A 7,345-nucleotide genomic window follows, 5' to 3' on the forward strand; every position below is an offset into this window, starting at 1 on the left:
AAATTTTCTTATGCCCACATATATTTTATTATTAAGTAAAACTCTACAAGACTATAAATACTATTTTTAAAAAGTTAAGTATTTAACTGCTTCTTTGGAGTCCATGTCTGAGAGTCAGGTTGACAACTTGTGGTTTCTGAGGAAAGTACATTAACTAGCCAGAACCTTCTGCTCAAGTCAGTACATTCTACTGTGTGGCAAGTGGATAAACAAAATGGATACATTTTGATGAACAAAGCAAGAATAGAAAAATGAAGCTTTCTGTGCATCTTGACCAAGCCTTGTGGGGCACCATGGTGGAGGGTGATAGATGGTAAAGGCTAGTATCACACACACCAGGTGTCCCCCAGGTGGCTGGTTCCTCCGAGGGGCCTGCCGCTGGGGATGGACTACCGAGGGGCTGCTGGGAGCCATCTTGGGACAGAAGTGGCAAGCCGTAAGGGCGTGAGGAATGCACAGCAGCCCCGGCATACTCAAGGACAGACTGGCCTGACACTTATGGAGCTGGGGCGAGACCACTGGCCCCTGAGGCGTGACTATGGGCTTGCCGCAGGAGGGATGTGGTATGATGGACTCTGAGCTAAGGCGCAGAGCTAGGCACTGGGTGTTCCTTTCGTTGTAAGTCACTCTCCTCCCTCCCCAACGATAATAATAAATGTACATAAAGATATGTTATATGGTTTGCCTGATAGGGCAAGAAACCCCAAGAGAACTCTGATGACACAGGATAGTAGGAATCTTTGTGGAGACAGATTCTATGCTCTCCTAAAGCCATAAAAGAGCTATGTGGGGAAACGGTCTTATTCTCAATATTAAGAGCAAAGCACAGTGCAAACCACCTAGAATATGGTATTGTAAAATGTTCAAAAAGTGATTCCTTCTTAGAACCTAACACCTTGATACCATAGGTCCTCTATAAGTAAAAAATTAAGATCATGTGAGGCCTAAGTCATTAATCTGGTAAGGAGAAAAGAAAGATACGGGGAATGTGAAGATCCCATGTCAGGTGCTGAGCAGAAGGCAGCCTTCCTGGTACCTTCCTGCCCACCTTCCTGGTACCTTCCTGCCCACGCTTTCTGCCTCAGAACAGACCCAGATGAGCATGCATTACCACTTAGAAACTCTCCTGGTTGCCAGGGAGTAAACATCAGGAAAACTACAACAGGAGATCAACCAAGAGGCTTCCATTTCTGAGAATGTCTCCCAAAACATTAGCAATATACATCTTTACTGAAGGTCCCTCAAAATATAGAAGAAGGCACCTCAAAAACATCAAAATAAGCATCATTTTTAGTAGCTTGATCTGTATTATGAAATCACAAAAGAGGGACACATTGTAAATGAGAAAGACAAATCAGACAATTCTATTGACCTTAGTATTTCATTGTGATAAACCTTGGTAAACTGTGTTCATAAAGTTGCTGAATAAGTTCTATTTTAATTCACATACAGGTAGAAAATTCAAAGGAAAACTTATTACCATCAGAAATCTGCTTATGCTTTCTAACTTTCCTTTTAGGCATGCATATAGTGGGGCCTGAAAACTAGATATAAGAAGGAAGAAAGGAAGGAGGGAGAAGGGAATGGAAGAGGGTTGCTTAACCCTTCTTTTGTTGAGCAATAAACTTTTGTGTAAGAGAACACAAAGGAACAAAGAGATGATGATAGCTAAGTGGCTTTCAGCCTTTAGGAGACAATGAAGTCAGCCTGTGACTTTCTAGCACTGCAGTTGCTCACTCTAAGGCTACTAGAATGAGCTCCGGTGATTCTAGTGCACAACCAAATTTGCGGTCCATTGTGGGAGACAGGCTTGAGCCTAGGGTGAAAGTCTTGACAGCCATACAACAGGCCCCAGGCAATGGCCCTACCGCTGGAGCCACAAGGAACGCCTTGTGATATTTGCTCCCTTTGGCAGATCATGAGACTGATGCCTAGAGCTCGCCACTCCCTAATCACCACCCTTGGAATCTAAAATTGCAACACTTAGATATTGCAACAGTCAGGGTCATGTGGTTTCCAGGAATCCAGGCTCTGTAATGTGAAACCCAGTATGCTAATGAGGCATCCTACCCACTATTCTGTGATAGGACGTCTGTTATGCTAATAGGTTGCTAAGTCTGTTATGCTAACAAGGTATCCTACTTGCTGTACTGTGATAGGACGCTAAACCTGTTATGCTAATAATGTATCCTACTTGCTGTGCTGTGATTGGACCACTACCTCTATACAAGCTTGTGCCTTCCTGCAATAAACCAGGCCTGTGTCACTGAACCTGGTCTCCTGTGTCTGAATGTGGCTCCTCTGACACAGTCTCCTCACCAGCCCTGGGGTCCAGGACTGGGCAGAAGCGGCAACGACAGGAGGCAGCACAAGGCAAGCAGAAGAGCAGCCTCAGCCCAGGGCAAGCAGAGGAGCAGCCTTGACACCCATGAGAATGAAGGAGTGGCACCCATGAGAACAGAGGAGTGGCTGCCACTGGTGGTGACCACAGTCCATTCCACAGATTCCTATTGTGGCAGCTTCGTGTTCATGAAAGTCATGTAGTTCTGGAGAACTTTAACAATCCCAGGTTGAGGGTAGACTTAAAGAGCCAAGAACTGATAAAGAAAGATAGCTCCCAGCCTCTCTCCCCACTGGAAAGATGGTGGCTTTCATAATTTCTGCCTTCTGTGAATGGATGATGGATATGAAATCCAGATCAGGCTGAAAACATACCTTCAGTCTAGCAACTCCTGAAAACAATCTAGGGCTCTCCAAAGGTGGAATAGCCGAGAGTGTTAGGAGTTTATTTGAACGTCTTCATTCCCAGATGAATGATTACTGCAGGCACTAACCAAAGGGGGTATTTAAAATGGAAGATTGAGCTTCACTATTATATGGTACCTTCAGGTATATTAATAATTTATCTATAGGATTCCTAGTGAAGAGTGGCAATACTCTAATAGCAAATACACTGGCTTTTGGAATCTAGAGCCTTCTGGGATTTGTTATTAGACTTGGTTCATAAAATCTTGTCATTTTTCTGGAGATCACTCAGTTGGTGAACTGCCACCCAAACATGAAGATGTACATTCAGATCCCCAGCACCCACATAAAAGGCCAGGTGCAGTGATGCACATCTGTAATCCCAGTGCTGGGGAGGTAGAGACAATGGATCCCAGAGCTCACTGGCCAGCCAGCCTCCCCGAACCATTTAGCTTCAATTTCAATGAGGCCCTGACTCCAGAAATAAAAATCAGGCAGAGAGCAATTGAGGAAAACATTCAATATAAACTTCTGGCTTGCATATGCATGCATAAATGTGTACATCTGTATGAACAGGTGTATTCACTCACATGAACATGAACATACACTCCCCACAAACACACACACACACACACACACATCCCCCACACACATAATCTTGACATTTTTTTTTGCTGTATTTTGAATGAAAACTCTGGAAGATCAATGAATGGGAATGATAACCACTTAAATAACCAATATACTGGATGCTACAAAGAACAGCCATGTGAGTGCTCCCAGCTTGTCCCTAAGGGAATCTTTCATAAACACAATGTGGCTGGATGTAGTAATTTTAATCCCAGCATTCAGGAGACAGATAGGCAGATCTCTTTGAGTCTGAGGTCAGTCTGGTCTACACAGTGAGTGCCAGACCCGTCAGGACTGCATAGTGAGACCCTGTTTCAAAAAACAGACACCAAACAAGCGGGGTTATGGGAGGGTACCAGTGGGGATGGGGGTATAAAGATGATTAAGATTGTTTGAGATGTTCTGTATGAAATATACACACGCACACAAATCAATAAAAAGCCCCATAAGCACTATTTGTAGTCATATCTCTGCTCCCAAAGGAGAGGCTTTATTCATACTTACTCAACAAAGATGATTCATCCATTGTTATGGTCTAAATGATGTCCTTTTGCCATGCCTCTTTCCCAGATTCCTAATGTGAGAACCCTGACCCTAGCATCTCAGAATGCATCTATCTATGGAGCTGGTAATTAGGCAATTAAGTTAAAAGTAAGTTTTTTTTAGGGGGGGGCTCTAATCCAATATGACTGATAAAATAAGAGGGCAGAAGAAGGGCTCTATGAAGACAGAAATCATCTGCAAACCAAAGAAACAGGCTGCAGAAGAAATAAACTCAGCCAACACCTTGACCTTGAATGCACAGCCTCCAGAACTATAAGAAATTGCAGGGGGGGGGGTAGCCAACCTTTTGAAACCTACAAAGTGCACAATGGAGAGCTGTGCAATTGAGTTACACACCAAAAGTAAATCTCATGTTTTAAGTACACTTATGATTTAAGTACACTTATGATTTTGTGCTGGGTTCCACTGGTAGCTACCTTTGGCAGCAGTGGCTGTGAGCTGGACACCTAGAAGCCATTCAGACTGCAGTACTTTGTTACGGCAGCCCTAAGAAGCCAATTTACACATCAAGGACATTTTACCTAATACTGAGAAATAAAATCTTTCCTGGTTTTACAGCAATATGTTACAAGTATTTTGACATGTAGTGAGACACAGACACATCAAATCATGCAAAGTTTATTACAGAGTTGAACTTGGAGATTAAAGGACAGAAACACATGCTAAAGCATATAGCTTGTTTTCTGTATTTATGATAAATGTGTTTGATTTTATTCTGCTTTAATGTAAGTTCAGAAAGTTTAGCATTTATTTTTGTTTCAATATGAAGTAATATACATATTATGACACACAAGCTTTGTGTTAGACCCAGCATTAAGCTATTCATGAAGCAAAAAGTCTTGTTGGCTGGGTGTGATGGCACATGCCTTTAATCCCAGCAGGCAGATCTCTGTGAGTTCAAAGCTAGCCTGGTCTACATACTGAGTTACAGGCCAGCTGGGGCTACAGGAAGACCCTGTCTTAAAACACACACAAAAAAAACCCCAAACAAAAGACAACAAACAAAAAAAGATCTTGTTCGCAATAGAGTCTAAATGAGAACTGTTTATAGCAGTCATCTTCTTATATGTTTGTAATATATAGCTGCTGGGCCTGTGTTTTATACCATGTTTTAAAGCATTATTAAAAGAAGATAATGGTTATAGATGAAAAGGTCCATTGCTCACCCATATGAACCCCCAGGAAAGCCTCCTGACATGTCCTTGTGCAGTGCTGCCCATATTAGGACAAGCTGCCTGGCAAGCTGAGTGCAGGATGAACTGGTGGCCTCACCCATGCCTGATGAGATCACAGCCTGCTCCACTGTGATCTCCCTGTATGACCTCACTCAACCACTTGGTTCAGTTCCTCTTACCCAGTCATCCCCACACCACAATTATCTGGTCAGGAACAGGAAATTTCACTGTGTCACAGAGCTTAGCAGTGATTTTCTAGCTTACCTGTTAATAACACACCCTTAAAAGACAATGAGAACACTTTCCCCATAGGTTGACTCAAATCCATGAATAATAATTTCACTGAACTGAGCAAGCCTCATACTCTGCTCCATTGCTTGACTCTAAAAAATGATATATCTGAGAGAATTGTTCTTTGATCTGCAAACATTATAAGCTTTATTTAAAAAGTGCCTAAAATTCTTGTTGAAAACAAAAACAAACTTGGGTTTGATTTAAAAAAAAAATTGACCTTAATTGTAATTTTATGTGTGTGAGTGTCCTGCCTGCATGTATGTAAGTATACCCATGTGTGCAGTGCCCAGAGAGACCAGTAGAACACATCAGATCCCCTGTTAGACACCACATGGGTGCAAGAGCAGCCAGTGCTTTTTTTTTTTTTTTTTAAGTCTTTTTGAGACAGAGTCTCCCTATAGCCCCAACTGGCCTGGAACTCACTATGTAGACCAGGCTTGCCTTAAACTCACAGAGATCCACCTGCCTCTGCCTCCCAAGTACTGGGACCAAAGGCATCTGGCTACCACACCCAGCTAGCAGCCAGTGCTCTTAACAGCTGAGCCCTCTCCAACCCCCTTGGGTTGATTTTTAAAAGCACATTTGGCAAAAACATCTAATATTTTCTTAGAGTTCATTCACAGGAAAGTTTGAGTTTAAAGCACTTTCTGTGTAAGCCTGACAACCTAAGTTCAAGCTCAGTAATCCATGTAAAGGTGGAAAGACAGAACCAACTCCACAAAGCTGTCCTCTGATCTCCATCTAAATGTGGTGGTGCATGCATGCCCACACACACATCATACACGTGCACATGCAATAATAATGAACAAAATAATTTTTAAAATGTCTCTTTTAACTCGTAACTATGAAGCAAAAAGCAAGAAAGAGTTCTTCGAAGCAGACGGACTCCACTTACTGCTTGGTGTGCGCCTTGCTGATCCCTGATGTTTCTACTTTCCAGTTCCCTCACCCAGAATTTCACACCAATGTATGAGTGGAAGGTGGCAGTCAGTAACAGGCAGTGAGTGAGGGCTGGATTTCATTTGCAGCCATGTGCTTTCAGTGACTTTCTCTGAAGAGAGGTAAAAGGATATCTATTCACCCCAGATAGGCACTATCAATAGCCCAAAGAAACGATTCTACCCAAGGCTAGCATGGTGAACCAATGCATTGACTGGGGCTATGTATAAGAGTATGTGAGACTCAGCAGTTGCATCACTGAAAAGCCCACTTGGGTGACAACTCTGACAGCTGCATCTCTGACGTTCCTTGCACACTCTGCAGGCAGCTCCACTGAGGAGCTCCCTCTCTTAACCTTGGGGAATGAAAGCCGTAGAATGTTCCAGATAGTTCCATGAGCCTCTTCCTGCTTCACTCCACAAAGGGAAGTTTAATTCAAAGGAACTAGTCACACAACAGATATGACAGACACACTCCAGAAATTCACTGTCTATCAAAACGGTTGCCCATTACACACTGCACACACGCACTCTGCTCTATAGTGAACACACTAGTGCTCACACAGTGCCAAACACAGCACCAGCCAATGTTTAGATCTGAACTCATTTCTCTTTAGGAGGTATTATCATTATCTCAAGTGAGGAAACTTGAGGCCTAATGAGCTGAGGTAATTTGTTTGAATATACATAATTCATAAAAGTAGACTGAGATATGAAATCAAAAGCATGACTTGAGGGTCCATCTATATAATCCACAAAGCAATACTAGCTTCTTTTAATTTTTAGTTTTTTAAAAAAAGTAGTGTGTGTGTGTGTGTGTGTGTGTGTGTGTGTGTGTGTGGTGGTACATGTATTACAGTGGATGTGTGAAGGTCAGAGGACAACCTGTGGAGTTGGGTCTCTCCTTCGCCCTTTATGTGAGTTCACACTCAAATCATTGGACTTGCGCAGCAATCACCTTTATTGGCTGATCCATCTTTCCAGCCTTAGTTTCTTTTTCTT

The 7,345-nt window shown here is 42.6% G+C and overlaps 1 protein-coding gene across 1 annotated transcript in view; it reads right to left on the minus strand.

Annotated features, from left to right (window-relative positions):
• Positions 1–7,345, minus strand: part of Stx11 (syntaxin 11) — a 46,645-nt gene that overhangs the window by 2,696 nt on the left and 36,604 nt on the right. The gene's annotated exons all lie outside the window — the stretch shown is intronic.

Source organism: Nannospalax galili, unplaced genomic scaffold (assembly GCF_000622305.1).
Source record: "Nannospalax galili isolate Female #2095 unplaced genomic scaffold, S.galili_v1.0 scaffold154, whole genome shotgun sequence".
Classification (NCBI taxonomy): domain Eukaryota; kingdom Metazoa; phylum Chordata; class Mammalia; order Rodentia; family Spalacidae; genus Nannospalax; species Nannospalax galili.